An 18,551-nucleotide genomic window follows, 5' to 3' on the forward strand; every position below is an offset into this window, starting at 1 on the left:
TGCAAACCAAAGAAGACAATGCCTAGATCTATTCTATCTTTATGCCTAGCTAGGGGTGTTAAACGATAGCGCTTGTTGGGAGGCAACCCAATTTTATTATTGTTCCTTGCTTTTTGTTCCTGTTTAGTCATAAATAATTCATCTAGCCTATGTTTGGATGTGTTTTTATGTTTTAATTAGTGTTTGTGCCAAGTAGAACATTTGGGAAGACTTGGGTGAAGTCTTTATGATCTTGCTGTAAAAAACAAAAACTTTAGCCCTCATGAGATTAGCTGCCATTTTTTACTGGAGAGTGCTTGTAGGTTGATTATTTTTGGAGATGATTAATCGAAAAATTCCTCACGTCCACCGAGTTATTTCAGAATTTTTGGAGTTACAAAAGTATATGTTTGATACAGATTACTACAGACTGTTTTGTTTTTGACAGATTCTGTTTCTCTTGTGTTGTTTGCTTATTTTAATGAATCTATGGCTAGTATAGGGGCTATGAACCATAGAGAAGTTGGAATACAGTGGGTTTAACACCAATATAAATAAAGAATGAGTTCATTACAGTACGTTAAAGTGGTGATTTTTTTCTTATACTAATGAAGCTCGTGAGATTTTCTGTTGAGTTTTGTGAAGTTTTCAAGTTTTTGGGTAAAGATTTGATGGATTTTGGAATAAGGAGTGGCAAGAGCCTAAGATTGGTGACGCCCAAGGCACCCCAAGGTAAAATTCAAGGACGAGCAAAAGCCTAAGCTTAGGGATGCCCCTAAAGGCATCCCCTCTTTCGTCTTCGTCCATCGGTAACTTTACTTGAGGCTATATTTTTATTCACCACATGATATGTGTTTTCCTTGGAGCGTATTGTATGATTTGAGTCTTTGCTTGTTAGTTTACCATAATAATCCTTGCTGTACACACCTTTTTGAGAGACACACATGAATCGGAATTTATTAGAATACTCTATGTGCTTCACTTATATCTTTTGAGCTAGATAATTTTGCTCTAGTGCTTCACTTATATCTTTTAGAGCACGGTGGTGGTTTTATTTTATAGAAGTTATTGATCTCTCATGCTTCACTTATATTATTTTGAGAGTCCTTTAGAATAGCATGGTAATTTGCTTTGTCTATAAAATTAGTCCTAATATGATAGGCATCCAAGATGGGTATAATAAAAACTTCCATATAGAGTGCATTGAATACTATGAGAAGTTTGACACTTGATGAGTGTTTTGAGATATGAAGATGGTAATATTAGAGTCATGCTAGTTGAGTAATTGTGAATTTAAGAAATACTTGTGTTAGAGTTTTCAAGTCCCGTAGCATGCACGTATGGTAAACGTTGTGTGACAAATTTGAAGCATGAGGTGTTTCTTTGATTGTCATCCTTATGAGTGCCGGCCGGGGACGAGCGATGGTCTTTTCCTACCAATCTATCCCCCTAGGAGCATGCGTGTAATTCTTGGTTTTTGATGACTTCTAGATTTTTGCAATAAGTATGTGAGTTCTTTATGACTAATGTTGAGTCCATGGATTATACGCACTCTCACCTTTCCATCATTGCTAGCCTCTTCGGTACCGTGCATTGCCCTTTCTCACCTTGAGAGTTGGTGCAAACTTCGCCGGTGCATCCAACCCCCATGATACGATACGCTCTATCACACATAAACCTCCTTATATATTCCTCAAAACAGCCACCATACCTACCTATTATGGCATTTCCATAGCCATTCCGAGATATATTGCCATGCAACTTTCCGCCGTTCCGTTTATTATGACATGCTTCATCATTGTCATGTTGCCTTGCACGATCATGTAGTTGACATCATATATGTGGCAAGGCCACCATGCATATTTTCATACATGTCACTCTTGTTTCATTTCCCATCCCGGCAAACCGCCGGAGGCATTCATATAGAATCCGAAAGTGCCTTTCTGCTCCCGAGCTCATTTGAGCTCGGTGAACAGTAAAATAAAAAAAAAATCAAAAAAATTCAACAAATTCCACATTTTTTTGGGAGAAACATTGACAAAAGTTCTAAGTGCTTGCAAAAATTCATCATGAAATCACATTCCTATAAGGCGCAGCAAAAAAAACAAATTAAGTGCTCCAAAATGCTTTCGAAAGTAGCTTTTTCAGAGTACTGATTTTGTTTTTTTTTGACACGCCTTCTAGGAATGTGATTTCATGACGAATTTCTGCAAGCACTTAGAATTTTTGTCAGTGTTTCTCCCCAAAAACATTTGGATTTTTTTGAATTTTTTTGATTTAGTTTTGATTCTACTGTTCACCCGAGCTCATTTGAGCTCGGGTGCAGAAACTCCACGTCCTATAGAATCATACTTTGTTCCAGTATCGAGTTGTAATCTCTGAGTTGTAAATAAATAGACATGTGATGATCATCATTAATAGAGTATTGTCCCGAAAAAAAGGAAAAAAAGAAAGGTCAGATATATAAAAGGGAAGGCCAAATAAAAATAAATAAAATAAAAGGGACAATGCCACTATCCTTTTTCCACACTAGTGCTTCAAAGTAGCACCTTGATCTTCATGTTAGAGTCTCTTATATTGTCACATTCATATACTAGTGGGAATTTTTCATTATAGAACTTGGCTTGTATATTACAACAATGGGCTTCCTCAAATGTCCTAGGTCTTCGTGAGCAAGCAAGTTGGATGCACACCCACTTAGTTTCTTTTGTTGAGATTTCATACATTTATAGCTCTAGTGCGTTCGTTGCATGGCAATCCCTACTCCTCGCATTGACATCAATTGATGGGCATCTCCATAGCCCGTTGATGAGCCGCGTCAATGTGAGACTTTCTCCTTTTTTGTCTTCTCCACACAACCCCCATCATTATATTCTATTCCACCCATAGTGCTATGTCCATGGCGCACGCTCATGTTTTGCGTGGAAGTTGAATTTTTTTTGAGAATACTAAAGTATGAAACAATTGCTTGGCTTGTCATCGGGGTTGCGTATGATGAGAGCATTTTTGTGTGACGAAAATGAAGCATAGCCAAACTATATGATTTTGTAGGGATAAGATTTCTTTAGCCATGTTATTTTAAGAAGACATAATTGCTCAGTTAGTATGCTTGAAGTATTATTATTATTATGTTAATATTAAACTTTTGTCTTGAATATTTCGGATCTGAACATTGATGCCACAATAAAGAAAATTACATTGAAATTTATGTTAGGTAGCATTCCTCATAAATTCTGTTTTTATCATTTACCTACTCGAGGACGAGCAGGAATTAAGCTTGGGGATGCTTGATACTTCTCCAACGTATCTATAATTTTCGATTGTTCCATGCTATTATATTACCTGTTTTTGATGTTTATTGGGCTTTAATATACCTTTTTATATTATTATTGGACTAACCTATTAACCGAAGGCCCAGTGCAAATTGCTGTTTTTTTGCCTATTTCAGTGTTACGCAGAAAAGGAATATCAAACAGAATGAAACCTTCACGAGGATCTTTTTTGGAACAAACACAATCCAGGAGACTTGGAGTGGAGGTCAAGGAAGCCACGAGGCGGCCACGAGGTAGGAGGGCGCGCCCAGGGGGGTAGGCGCGCCCCCACCCTCGTGGTCCCCTCGTAGCTCCACCAACCTACTTCTTTCGCCTATATATACTCTTATACGCTGAAAACATCTGGGGGAGCCACGAAACACCTTTTCCACTGCCGCAACCTTCTATACCCGTGAGATCCCATCCTGGGGCCTTTTCCGGCGCTCTGCCAGAGGGGGATTCGATCATGGAGGGCTTCTACATCAACACCATAGCCTCTCCGATGATGTGTGAGTAGTCTACCACAGACCTTCGGGTCCATAGTTATTAGCTAGATGGCTTCTTCTCTCTCTTTGGATCTCAATACAAAGTTCTCCTCGATCTTCTTAGAGATCTATTCGATGTAATTCTTTTTGCGGTGTGTTTGTCGAGATCCGATGAATTGTGGGTTTACGATCAATATTATTTATGAACACTATTTGATTCTTCTCTGAATTCTTATATGCATGATTCAATATCTTTGCAAGTCTCTTAGAATTATTAGTTTGGTTTGGCCTACTAGATTGAGTTTTCTTGCAATGGGAGAAGTTCTTAGATTTGGGTTCAATCTTGCGGTGATCGATCCCAGTGACAGAAAGGGAAATGACACGTATTGTAATGTTGCCATCGAGGATAAAAAGATGGGGTTTATATCATATTGCTTGAGTTTATCGTTCTACATCATGTCATCTTGCCTCTAGATGCATGCCAGATAGCGGTCGATGTGTGGAGTAATAATTGTAGATGCAGAATCGTTTCGGTCTACTTGTCACGGACGTGATGCCTATGTTCATGATCATGCCTAGATATTCTCATAACTACGTGCTTTTCTATCAATTGCTCAATAGTAATTCGTTCACCCACCGTAATATATGCTATCTTGAGAGAAGCCAGTAGTGAAACCTATGGCCCCCGGGTCTACTTTACATCATATAAGTTTCCGATGTATAATTCTAGTTTATTATTTTGCAATCTTTACTTTTTCAATCTATACAACAAAAATCCTAAAATATTTATCTTATTATCTTTATCAGGTCTCACATTTGCAGGTGGCCGTGAAGGGATTGACAACACCTTTATCGCGTTGGTTGCAAGGTTCTTGATTGTTTGTGCAGGTACTAGGCGATTTGCGTGTAGTCTCCTACTCGATTGATACCTTGGTTCTCAAAAACTAAGGGAAATATTTACGCTACTTTGCTGCATCACCCTTTCCTCTTCATGGGAAAACCAACGAATGCTGAAGAGGTAGCAATGTGATCCCATTATGAAATAACAACTCAGTCTATGGTTAGGGAACCTTAACCATCTTTGATCAACGAGCTAGTCTATTAGAGGCTCACTAGGGACACAGTATTTGTTTATGTATCCACACATGTATTTAAGTTCCGGTCAATACAATTTTAGCATGAATAATAAACCTTTTTTATCATTAAGTAAATATAGTAATAACCATTTTATTATTACCTATAGGGCATATTTCCATCATGTTCATGACCGTTTTCGCTCTCTAGCAGGCCTCTTCTCAATCTATTTGCTAGTCTTCGCCTGTACTAAACGGGAATACTGCTTGTACATCAAAATCCTTAATCCAAAGTTTTTCCAGATGAGTCCACTATATCTACGTATACGCGGTATTACCCTGGCGTTCCAAGTAAATTTGCATGTGCCACCTCTAAAACTTCAAACAAACATCTGTTTTGTGTGCCTGGATTGCTCAGAGAGCGACAAGGGGTAGTCGGCATCTTCCATGATAAGAGGGTTATTCTCATGATGAGTTTTTATTCACTTGTCCTAGCATGAGAGGGGCTGGTAATAGGGATGCCCAGTCCTGAAATAAAAAATTGCAAATAATTAAACAAAACTCCCCCAGGACTATTGTTGGTATGGTGGTACCCGTTGATTCTGCTAGCCGTGGATTGTGATTACTAGTGGAGGGGGTGTAAACCTTTACATTTACAGCTTGGGAACCACCGCTAATGTGTTTAGCATGGAAGATATTGATAACTCTTGGTTGTGACGTAAACAGGAAGGGTGCACCTCCCAAAATGTCATATATCTTTGATTTAAGCTTTGAGCTCTGGCACCTCTACAAATCCCTGCTTCCCTCCATGAAGGGACTTTCTATTTAATTTTATGTCGAGTCAGCACCTTCTCATATAAGCGCCAGACCTGAGAGCACTATTGTCATCCTCATGCATTTTGTATAGTTAATGTTGAATGCATCATGACCGGATCTCTTCTACCATGGATTGCAATGTTTAGTTGCTGCTTGAACTTTGGAGGTGCTCTGCATTTATGTTTTGCGATCTCACAAAGGGATAGCGAAATACCACTATTGTCATATTATATCATGATTGTTTTGACAAAGTATTGGCATTTGAGATATTTTATTATTGCTCGCTAGTTGCTTATGCTATTGATACGAGTTAATATAATCTTTAAGAGTTACAACTGACATGGTTAGTCATGTTCTTTGCTGAAACATGGGTGCTACTTAAGCATATATATATATATATATATATATATATCCTAGTAGAATGCCCGTGCGTTGCTACGGGCCTTTTAATTTATTTTTTCTCATTGCATACATTTAATATTTGGTGGATTTTTGGCACATTCGCACCACAACGCCTTGGGACCCTTGTCGATGAATTCTTTTTGATCGTCGACATAGTCCTCTTAGTTAATTTTTTTCTGTTTTATTGTGCTACACACATTGAACTATGATGATGTGTCTTGGGCTCATCTAGATACAAATGCCTACGCGTTGCACCGGGCGATAAAAGGGGCACAACCTGCTTCATGTGTCATTTTAAACCATTTTTCGTATCCAATTTTAATAAACATCGATAATAATGTCTAACATGGAAATTTCCTAATTTTTAATAAAATTTAATGTATTCATTAAAAATGTAACACCATTTGAAGAATAGTTAACATTTTCATGAAAATTGGAAAATTTCTTTGTAAATTAACATTTTTAACATATTTTTGTTTGGTAATTTTTACACGTAGTTGGTTGTTTGGTTGGGAAGAGTTTTTTTTTAACTATTCGGGTTGGACCAAACAAAATGGTTAACGTACACAGATGGACCCACAAACTCATCTTCCTACCCCTGCTCTAGTACTCCTTGTGTTCTAAAAAAAGCAATAGTACTCCCTATGTGCCGCTATGAGGGCACTTCCTTTTCTTTCCCCATTCTGCAGTACTCCCTTGTGCACCTCCGCCACCTGCGTAGACGATTCACACAAGGTGAGATGTGGTCTGCTTTCCGAGGCCGTTGCGTCCGACGCACCTAAGTGGGGGAGAGTACTATTGTTTTCATTCGTTGCTCATGTCAACTCCATTTATTTTCATTTTTCACCTAGTTCATGATCAACTTCCACTCATATCCAAACCCATCTTCTTTCTTGCCTATGGAACCTTCTAAATCTCCAATGCAACTTTTAACTTCATTTATTTTGAATTCTGGACATTTGAGTCACATTTTAGTTGCTCAAATAAATGTTACATGTGTGCCCATAAATCATATTAATTATATTGAGCCACATCCTTAAATTCCAGCCCATTTGATTCCATCTAAAGGGTCCACAAAATCCTCCAAACCAATTTCATAAAAACCTACAATTTTTTGAGAAATACATTTTTTCAGAAACAAATATGTTTTTATATGGATACATTTTTTCCCGAGTCCATAATAATGTCTCCTTGTGCAAAATCCTATGCAGCCCAGCAAACCGGATGCCTAGCCGGCCCAATTGGCCCAAACTGGCTAGCCTATTTTGGCCAGCCAGCCACCGTATCGAACCCTAGCCCCGAAACCAATCTTTCTCTCCCTCCCGATCCTTTCCCTTGTGGCGCCGTCATGGAGGCCCCCCCTCGCCGGCCGCCTCTCGCCCGCTCCGACAAGCCGCGCCCTTCCTCCTCGCCCACGCGCCTCCCCTTCCCTTCTTGCTCGCCGCCGCCCAGGTGGGTTCACCGGCGAGGTGAGTGAACTCGGGCTCCGTTGCCACGCCTCTCCTCCCTCCGCTCCCTTTTTGTCTTTTCTCTCTCTGATCCCCGCTCTATCTCATATCTCAGGTCCGTGTGCCGCTGGAGTGGCGTGCTCTATCTCATATCTCAGGTCTCATATCTCATATGCCTGAGCGGTGTGGCCATCCCTACTGAGGCCTCGTTGTTGCACGAGAACCAGCTGGCCCGCCCCATTTCCCTCATTTGTGAATCCTCGTGTGCTCGCTGCTAGTACTTGATATTGCAGAAAACTTGTGCTTGTATTTAAATTGGCAAGATTTCATTCAATGAAGCAAGGTGGTACTATTCTAGGATTTGATTAGTGGTGTGTTTGATTCTACAAAATTTTTACCACGGGCGCAGGCCCAGCCAGGCCCGTATGAGCGACGGAAGAGGTCGTGGTAGCCAAAAATCTATAGGGCGGGTTAGTTATGTAAAATAACAGGGACGTTTTTATAAAAACGCCGTGACGGTGAACCCGACAGATTCACACCGTGCTTTATTATTAGGGATATATATATATATATATATATATATATATATATATATATATATATATATATACACATGTAAACAAGAACAAAAGAGTTCATAATTTTTTTTCTTTATCACTTTCAGATTGTTAATTGAATTGCTTGAGGACAGGCAATGTGTTAAGCTTGGGGGAGTTGATACGTCTCCAACGTATCTACTTTTCCTAACGCTTTTGCTCTTGTTTTGGACTCTAATTTGCATGATTTCAATGAAACTAACCCAGACTAACGCTGTTTTCAGGCAATGTGTTGTTTTTGTGTAGAAATAGAAGTTCCCGAAATTGCACGAAGCTTTTTGGAGAATTATTTCGTAATAAAAGAAAATTATTGGAACCAAGAACCATAAGAGGGGGTCCCTGGCTGCCCACGAGATACCAGGGTGCGCCACCCCCTGGCGTGCCTTGGTGGGGCCCTAGGGGCTCCCCTGACCCTAATTCCAATAGTATAAAATCATATTTTCCCAGAAAAAATAGGAGAGGAAGTTTCATCGCATTTTACGGTATGGAGCCGCTACCGCCTCCTGTTCTTCACCGAGAGGCCGTATTTGGAGCCCGTTCGGGGCTCCGGAGAGGGGAACCTTTGGTCTTCATCATCACCAACCCTCCTACATCACTAATTCCATGATGCTCCCCACCGGGAGTGGGTAATTTCTTCGTAGGCTCGCTGGTTGGTGAGGAGTTGGATGAGATTCATCGTGTAATCGAGCTAGTTTTGTTAGGGCTTGATCCCTAGTATCCACTATGTTCTGAGATTGATGTTTGTATGACTTTGCTATGCTTAATGCTTGCCAATAGGGCCCGAGTGCCATGATTTAAGATCTGAACCGTTTATGTTTTCACCATTATATGTATGTTCTAGATCCAATCTTGCAAGTATATGCACCTATTACGTGTTACGATCCATAAACCCCAGGGTAACAATAAATGGGATACTTTCCGGTGATGACCGTAGTTTGAGGAGTTCATGTATTCAATATGTGTTAATGCCTTGTTCCGATTCTTTATTGAAAGGAGGACTTAATATCCCTTAGTTTCCTTATGGACCCTGCTGCCACTGGAGGGTAGGACAAAAGATGTCATGCAAGTTCTTTTCCATAAGCATGTATGACTATTTACCGAATACATGCTGATAACCCACAAGTATAGGGGATCGCAACAGCTTCCAAGGGTAGAGTATTCAACCCAAATTTATTCATTCGACACAACGGGAGCCAAAGAATATTCTCAAGTATTAGCAGCTGAGTTATCAATTCAACCACACCTGGAAACTTAATATCTGCAGAAAAGTGTTTAGTAGGAAAGTAATATGATAGTGTTGGTAATGGAAACAAAAGTAAAGAAAGCAAAAGTAATATTTTTGGTATTTTGTAGTGATTGTAACAAGAGCAACGGAAAGTAAATAAGGGTAAACCAGTATATGGAAAGCTCGTAGGCATTGGATCAGTGATGCATAATTATGTCGGATGCGGTTCATCATGTAACAGTCATAACATAGGGTGACACAGAACTAGCTCCAATTATGAATGTAATGTAGGCATGTATTCCGAATATAGTCATACGTGCTTATGGAAAAGAACTTGCATGACATCTTTTGTCCTACCCTCCAGTGGCAGCGGGGTCCTAATGGAACAAAGGGATATTAAGGCCTCCTTTTAATAGAGAACCGGAACAAAGCATTAGCACATAGTGAATACATGAACTCCTCAAACTATGGTCATCACCGGGAGTGGTCCCGATTATTGTCACTTCGGGGTTGCTGGATCATAACACATAGTAGGTGACTATAGACTTGCAAGATAGCATCAAGAACACACACATATTCATGAAAACATAATAGGTTCAGATCTGAAATCATGGCACTCGAGCCCTAGTGACAAGCATTAAGCATAGTAAAGTCATATCAACATCAATATCAGAACATAGTGGATGCTAGGGATCAAACCCTGACAAAACTAACTCGTTTACATGATAGATCTCATCCAACCCATCACCGTCCAGCAAGCCTACGATGTAATTTCTCACGCACGGCGGTGAGCATCATGAAATTGGTGATGGAGGATGGTTGATGATGATGACGGCGACGAATCCCCCTCTCCGGAGCCCCGAACGGACTCCAGATCAGCCCTCCCGAGAGGTTTTAGGGCTTGGCGGCTGCTCCGTATCATAAAACGCGATGATTTATTCTCCTCTCTTTTTTTCTCCACGAAAGCAAATATATAGAGTTGGAGTTGGCATCGTAGGAGCTCCAGGGGGCCCACGAGGTAGGGGGCGCGCCCTGAGGGGGGGCACCCTGGTGGGCAGGGTGTGGGCCCCCTGGTCTTCATCTTTGGTGAGGATTTTTTATTATTTCTAACTTGACGTTGCGTGGAGTTTCAGTTCATTCCGAGAACTTTTGTTTTCTGCACATAAAACAACATCATGGCAATTCTGCTGAAAACAGCGTCACTCCGGGTTAGTTCCATTCAATCATACAAGTTAGAGTCCAAAACAAGGGCAAAAGTCTTTGGAAAAGTAGATACGACGGAGACGTATCAACTCCCCCAAGCTTAAACCATTGCTTGTCCTCAAGCAATTCAGTTGACAAACTGAAAGTGATAAAGAAAAAAATTTGCAAACTCTGTTTGCTCTTGTTGTTGTAAATATATCAAGCCAGCATTCAATTTTTCAGCAAAGATCATAACTAACCACATTTGCAGTAATTCTCATGTCTCATGATTACTCACATCAATAGCATAATCAACTAGCGAGCCATAATAATAAATCTCAGATGACAACACTTTCCCAAAACAATCATAATATGATATAACAAGATGGTATCTTGTTAGTCCTTTCTGAGACCGCAAAACATAAATGCAGAGCACCTTTAAAGATCAAGGACTAACTAGACATTGTAATTCATGGTAAAAGAGATCCAATCATAGTCATACCCAATATAAAATATCAGTAATGGATGTAAATGACAGCTGTGCTCTCCAGCTAGTGCTTTTAATAAGAGGGTGATGACTCAACATAAAAGTAAATAGATAGGCCCTTCGCAGAGGGAAGTAGGGATTTGTTGAGGTGCCAGAGCTCGGTTTTGAAATAGAGATAAATAATATTTTGAGCGGCATACTTTCATTGTCAACATAACAACCAAGAGATGGCGATATCTTCCATGCCACACACAGGCGGTTCCCAAACAGAATGGTAAAGTTTATACTCCCCCTCCAGCAATAAGCATCAATCCATGACTTGCTCGGAACAACGAGTGTCTCCAACTAACATCAGGTCCCAGGGGGAGTTTTGTTTGCAATTAATTTTGATTTAGTTTGCATAAAGCATGGGAATGGGAATCCCGGTGACCAGCCATTTTCTCGTGAGTGAGGAGCGGAGTCCACTCCTCTTGTGAATAACCTGCCTAACATGGAAGATAAGGGCAGCCCTAGTTGATACATGAGCTATTCGAGCATACAAAACAAAATGTTTATTTGAAGGTTTAGAGTTACGCACATACAAATTTACTTGGAACGGCAGGTAGATACCGCATATAGGAAGGTATAGTGGACTCATCTGGAATAACTTGGGGGTTTAAGGGATTGGATGAACAAGCAGTATTCCCGCTTAGTACAAGTGAAGGCTAGCAAAAGACTGGGAAGCGACCAACTAGAGAGCGACAAAAGCCATGTACATGCATTAAAATTAATAAACATTGGATGCAAGCATGAGTAGGATATAATCCACCATGAACATAAATATAGTGAAGGCTATGTTGATTTTGTTTCAACTACATGTGTGAATATGTGCCAAGTCAAGTCACTTAAATCATTCAAAGGAGGATAGCACCCCACTATACCGCATCATAACCATTTCGATAGCATGTTGGCACGCAAGGTAAACCATTATAACTCATAGCTAATTAAGCATGGCATAAGCAACTATGATCTCTAATTGTTATTGCAAACATGTTTATTCATAATAAGCTGAATCAAGAACGATGAACTCATCATATTTACAAAAACAAAAGAGGTCGAGTTCATACCAGCTTTTACCATCTTAGTCAGTCCATCATATATCATCATTATTGCCTTTCACTTGCACAACCGAACAATGTGAATAATAAATAGAGTGCACGTGCATTGGACTAAGCTGGAATCTGTAAGCATTCAATAAACAGGAGAAGACAAGGCAATATGGGCTCTTGGTTAAATCAACAATAATGCATATAAGAGCCACTTCAACAATTTAATCATGGTCTTCGCCTATCGACCCCCAAAGAAAAGAAAAGAAATAAAACTATTTACACGGAAAAGCTCCCAACAAGCAAAAGAAGACCGGGAAATATTTTTGGGTTTTCTTTTTAATTATTACTACTACAGCAGAAAAATAAACTACTACTAATTTTTTAGTTTTTTAATAAAGTTTATTAAACACAAAAGAAGAAAGCAGAAAAAGAAAATAAACTAGTATGGATAATACAGTGAAAGAGTATGAGCACCGACATCTGGCAATGAGTGTGTGAACATAAATGTAATGTCGGTGAGAAATACGTACTCCCCCAAGCTTAGGCTTTTGTTCTAAGTTGGTTTATTGCCAGGGATAGCCTGGCTGATACCTGTAGGTGTAGCTGGGGTCGTACTGTGATGCACCAGCTATCGCCTCCTGAGCTGCAGCGTGGCGTCGGGCTGCCTCTGCTTCCCTTTCGTACTCATCTGCCTCCTCTCTGGTAATGGTATATATTCCTTTTGTCTGAGAATCAAAGAAGGGAGGAGCAGGGAGAGTCATACGAACAACATGCCGTTTGTTAAAGATTAGTCGATACTGGAGAGGTGATTCAGTCCTCTCGACAAACTGGTGGGAGGCCATAGAATCAAAATCTAAATAAGCAGGAGGCAACTCCATATCTCCCTCACAAACGTCTATCTCAAGAAAATTAGCTAAGCGGGTTGCATAAATTCCTCCAAAGAAATGTCCATTATATCTATTATGATGCAACCTATGAGCTACAATGGCTCCCATATGATAAGATATGTCCCCTAACATAGCACTCCTGAGAATGCTAAGGTCAGGGACACACATGTGACATGCTTCATCCTTACCATTTATGCACCTACCTATGAAGAGAGCAAAATAATGTATAGCAGGAAAATGATTGCTCCCTATGGTAGCTTGCGTTATATCTCTAGATTCCCCTACATTTATACTAGCAAGAAAGTTTCTAAATTCAGATTTATGGGGGTCAATAGTACTACCCCATTCTGGGAGTTTGTAGGCAAAAGTAAAATCCTCTAAGTCCATGGTATAAGATTTATCATAAAGATCAAACATGACTGAAGGAGAATTACGAGAAGATGAAAACTCAAACCTCCTAACAAATGAACTAGAGAGATCATGATAATGTGGGCATTTGTCTGCCTCAAAGTCCACAAGATCGGCGTTACGCAAATATGCATTAAATTCTTCTTTGATTCCCACTCGATCCATAAAAATTTCCAACGGCCATTCACAGGGCCGCACTGGAACATCCCTTGGAGGCTCCTCATCAGCATCACGCATTGCAAGCCTGGGGCCTTGCTTCCTTGAAGAACCACCTGGGAACATCTTCCTAAGCATATTGTTTTTCTCTGAAATTTTTTTGAAATTTTTATTAACTTCAAACAAAAGTAAACAAAGCTCAACAAAATAGATAGCAACTACTCCTACAAGTGCCTAGAGCCTATATCGAGCATTAGAACTACTGGGAATCATATACATTTGACATGCAAGCTCGAGAACATGGTCACCTATGCAACACAAATTTGCAATGAATAAAGCACTAGAACAAAAACTAAATAGACCAATGGAGGAGTCACATACCAAGGAACAATCTCCCCAAGCAGTTTTGCGAGAGGTGCTTTGAGCAAGGAGATCGAAAATCGTAGCAAGGTGAGCTAGAACTCGTGCTTAAGCTAGTTATTCGTGTTTGTGGGAGGAAGAAGAAGACGATGGGTGCATGAATAAGTGGAAGAAGGCCACCGTGGGCCCACGAGGCAGGGGGCGCGCCCTCCACCCTCGTGGCTGTTGGGTAACGTAGTAATTTCAAAAAATTTCCTACGCACACGCAAGATCATGGTGATGCATAGCAACGAGAGGGAGAGTGTTGTCTACATACCCTTGTAGACCCGAAGCGGAAGCGATCACAACGTAGAGGAAGTAGTCCTACGTTCTCCTCGCGATCCGACCGATCCCGGCGCCGTTACTCCGACGCCCCCGAGTTCTTGGCACACGTTCAGCTCGATGACGCTCTTCGGGCTCCGATCCAGCAAAGCTCCGGAGAGAGAGTTCCGTCAGCACGACGGCGTGGTGACGATCTTGATGATCTACCGGCGCAGGGCTTCGCCTAAGCACTGCAACGATATATTCGAGGTGTAATATGGTGGAGGGGGGCACCGCACACGGCTAAGGAACGATCACGAAGATCAACTTGTGTGTGTATGGGGTGCCCCTTGCCTCAGTATATAAAGGATGGAGGAGGAGGAGGCCGGCCAAGGGTTTGGCGCGCCAGGGTGTGGAGTCCTACTAGGTTTCCAAGTCCTAGTAGGAGTCCACCAAGAGGGGAGGAAGGGAGAAGGAATAGGAGGAGTAGGAAAGGTGGCCGGCCCCCTTTTCCCTAGTCCAATTCGGACCAAAGGGGAGGGGGGGCGCACCAGCCTTTTCCTCTTCCCACTAAAGCCCATCAAGGCCCATTACTTCTCCCGTAATCCCGTAACTCCCCGATACTCCCGAAAATACCCGAATCACTCAGAACCTTTCCGATGTCCGAATATAGTCGTCCAATATATCGATCTTTACGTCTCGACCATTTCGAGACTCCTCGTCATGTCCCCGATCTCATCCGGGACTCCGAACTCCTTCGGTACATCAAAACTCATAAACTCATAATAACTGTCATCGAAACCTTAAGCGTGCGGACCCTACGGTTCGAGAACAATGTAGACATGACCGAGACACTTCTCCAGTCAATAACCAATAGCGGGACCTGGATGCCCATATTGGCTCCTACATATTCTACGAAGATCTTTATCGGTCAGACCGCATAACAACATACGTTGTTCCCTTTGTCATCGGTATGTTACTTACCCGAGATTCGATCGTCGGTATCCAATACCTAGTTCAATCTCGTTACCGGCAAGTCTCTTTACTCGTTCCGTAATACATCATCTCACAACTAACATATTAGTTGCAGTGCTTGCAAGGCTTATGTGATGTGCATTACCGAGAGGGCCCAGAGATACCTCTCCGACAATCGGAGTGACAAATCCTAATCTCGAAATACGCCAACCCAACATCTACCTTTGGAGACACCTGTAGTACTCCTTTATAATCACCCAGTTACGTTGTGACGTTTGGTAGTACCCAAAGTGTTCCTCCGGCAGACGGGAGTTGCATAATCTCATAGTCATAGGAACATGTATAAGTCATGGATGAAAGCAATAGCAACACACTAAACGATCAGGTGCTAAGCTAATGGAAATGGGTCATGTCAATCAGATCATTCAACCAATGATGTGACCTCGTTAATCAAATAACAACTCTTTGTCCATGGTTAGGAAACGTAACCATCTTTGATTAACGAGCTAGTCAAGTAGAGGCATACTAGTGACACTCTGTTTGTCTATGTATTCACACATGTATTATGTTTCCGGTTAATACAATTCTAGCATGAATAATAAACATTTATCATGAAATAAGGAAATAAATAATAACTTTATTATTGCCTCTAGGGCATATTTTCTTCAGTCTCCCACTTGCACTAGAGTCAATAATCTAGATCACCATGTGATTAACATCGATAGTTCACATCATCATGTGATTAACACCCATAGTTCACATCGACATGTGACCAACACCCAAAGGGTTAACTAGATTCAGTAATCTAGTTCACATCGCTATGTGATTAACACCCAAAGGGTACTAAGGTGTGATCATGTTTTGCTTCTGAGAGAATCTTAGTCAACGGGTCTGTCACATACAGATCCGTAAGTATTTTGCAAATTCTATGTCTACAATGCTCCGCACAGAGCTACTCTAGCTAATTGCTCCCACTTTCAATATGTATCTAGATCGAGACTTAGAGTCATCCAGATCAGTGTCAAAACTTGCATCGACGTAACCCTTTACGGCGAACCTTTCTGTCACGTCCATAATCGAGAAACATATCCTTATTCCGCTAAGGATAATTTTTGACCGATGTCCAGTGATCTACTCCTAGATCACCATTGTACTCCCTTTCTTAACTCAGTGTAGGGCATACAATAGATCTGGTACACAGCGTGGCATACTTTATAGAACCTATGGCCAAGGCATAGGGAATGACTTTCATTCTCTTTCTATCTTATGTCATGGTCGGGTTTTGAGTCTTACTCAACTTCACACCTTGTAATACAGGCAAGAACTCTTTCTTTTGACTGTTCCATTTTGAACTACTTCAAAATCTTGTCAAGGTATGTACTCATTGAAAAAAACTTATCAAGCGTCTTGATCTATCTCTATAGATCTTAATGCCCAATATGTAAGCAGCTTCACCGAGGTCTTTCATTGAAAAACTCTTATTCAAGTATCCTTTTATGCTATCCAGAAATTCTATATCATTTCCGATCAGCAATATGTCATCCACATATAATATCAGAAATGCTACAGAGCTCCCACTCACTTTCTTGTAAATACAGGCTTCTCCAAAAGTCTGTATAAAACCAAATGCTTTGATCACACTATCAAAACGTTTATTCCAACTCCGAGAGGCTTGCACCAGTCCATAAATGGATCGCTGGAGCTTGCACACTTTGTTAGCTCCCTTTGGATCGACAAAACCTTCTGGTTGCATCATATACAACTCTTCTTCCAGAAATCCATTCAGGAATGCAGTTTTGACATCCATTTGCCAAATTTCATAATCATAAAATGCGGCAATTGCTAACATGATTCGGACAGACTTAAGCATCGCTACGAGTGAGAAACTCTCATCGTAGTCAACACTTTGAACTTGTCGAAAACCTTTTGCGACAATTCCAGCTTTGTAGATAGTAACACTACTATCAGCGTCCGTCTTCCTCTTGTAGATCCATTTATTCTCAATAGCTTGCCAATCATTGGGCAAGTCAATCAAAGTCCATACTTTGTTCTCATACATGGATCCCATCTCAGATTTCATGGCTTTAAACCATTTTGCGGAATCTGGGCTCATCATCGCTTCCTCATAGTTCGTAGGTTCGTCATGGTCAAGTAACATGACCTCCAGAACAGGATTACCGTACCACTCTGGTGCGGATCTCACTCTGGTTTACCTACGAGATTCGGTAGTAACTTGATCTGAAGTTACATGATCATCATCATTAGCTTCCTCACTAATTGGTGTAATAGTCACAGGAATAGATTTCTGTGATGAACTACTTTCCAATAAGGGAGAAGGTACAATTACCTTATCAAGTTATACTTTCCTCCCACTCACTTCTTTCGAGAGAAACTCCTTCTCTAGAAAGGATCCATCTTTAGCAACGATTTTGTCTTCGGATCTGTGATAGAAGGTGTACCCAACAATCTCCTTTGGGTGTCCTATGAAGACGCATTTCTCCGATTTGGTTCGAGCTTATCATGATGAAACCTTTTCACATAAGCATCGCAACTCCAAACTTTAAGAAACGACAACTTTGGTTTCTTGCCAAACCATAGTTCATAATGTGTCGTCTCAACGGACTTAGATGGTGCCCCTTTTAACGTGAATGCAGTTGTCTCTAATACATGATCCCAAAACGATATTGGTAAATCGGTAAGAAACATCATAGATTGTACTATATCCAATAAAGTACGGTTATGACGTTCGGACACACCATTATGCTGTGGTGTTCCAGGTGGCATGAGTTTGTGAAACTATTCCACATTGTTTTAATTGAAGACCAAACTCGTAACTCAAATATTTGTCTCCGCGATCAGATCGTAGAAACCTTATCTTCTTGTCACGATGATTTTCCACTTCACTCTGAAATTCTTTGAACTTTTCAAATGTTTCATACTTATGTTTCATCAAGCAGATATACCCATATCTGCTCAAATCATCTGCGAAGGTCAGAAAATAATGATACTTGTCGCGAGCCTTAATATTCATCGGACCACATACATCAGTATGTATGATTTCCAACAAATCTGTTGCTCGCTCCATTGTTCCGGAGAACGATGTTTTAGTCATCTTGCCCATGAGGCATGGTTCGCAAGCATCAAGTGATTCATAATCAAGTGATTCCCAAATTCCATCTGCATGGAGTTTCTTCATGCGCTTTACACCAATATGACTTAAACAGTAGTGCCACAAACAAGTTGCACTATCATTATTAACTTTGCATCCTTTTGGCTTCAATATTATGAATATGTGTATCACTACGATCGAGATTCAACGAACCATTTCGTTGGTGTGTATAACCATAGAAGGTTTTATTCATGTAAACAGAAC

This window comes from Triticum aestivum, chromosome 2A, assembly GCF_018294505.1.
Source record: "Triticum aestivum cultivar Chinese Spring chromosome 2A, IWGSC CS RefSeq v2.1, whole genome shotgun sequence".
Classification (NCBI taxonomy): Eukaryota; Viridiplantae; Streptophyta; class Magnoliopsida; order Poales; family Poaceae; genus Triticum; species Triticum aestivum.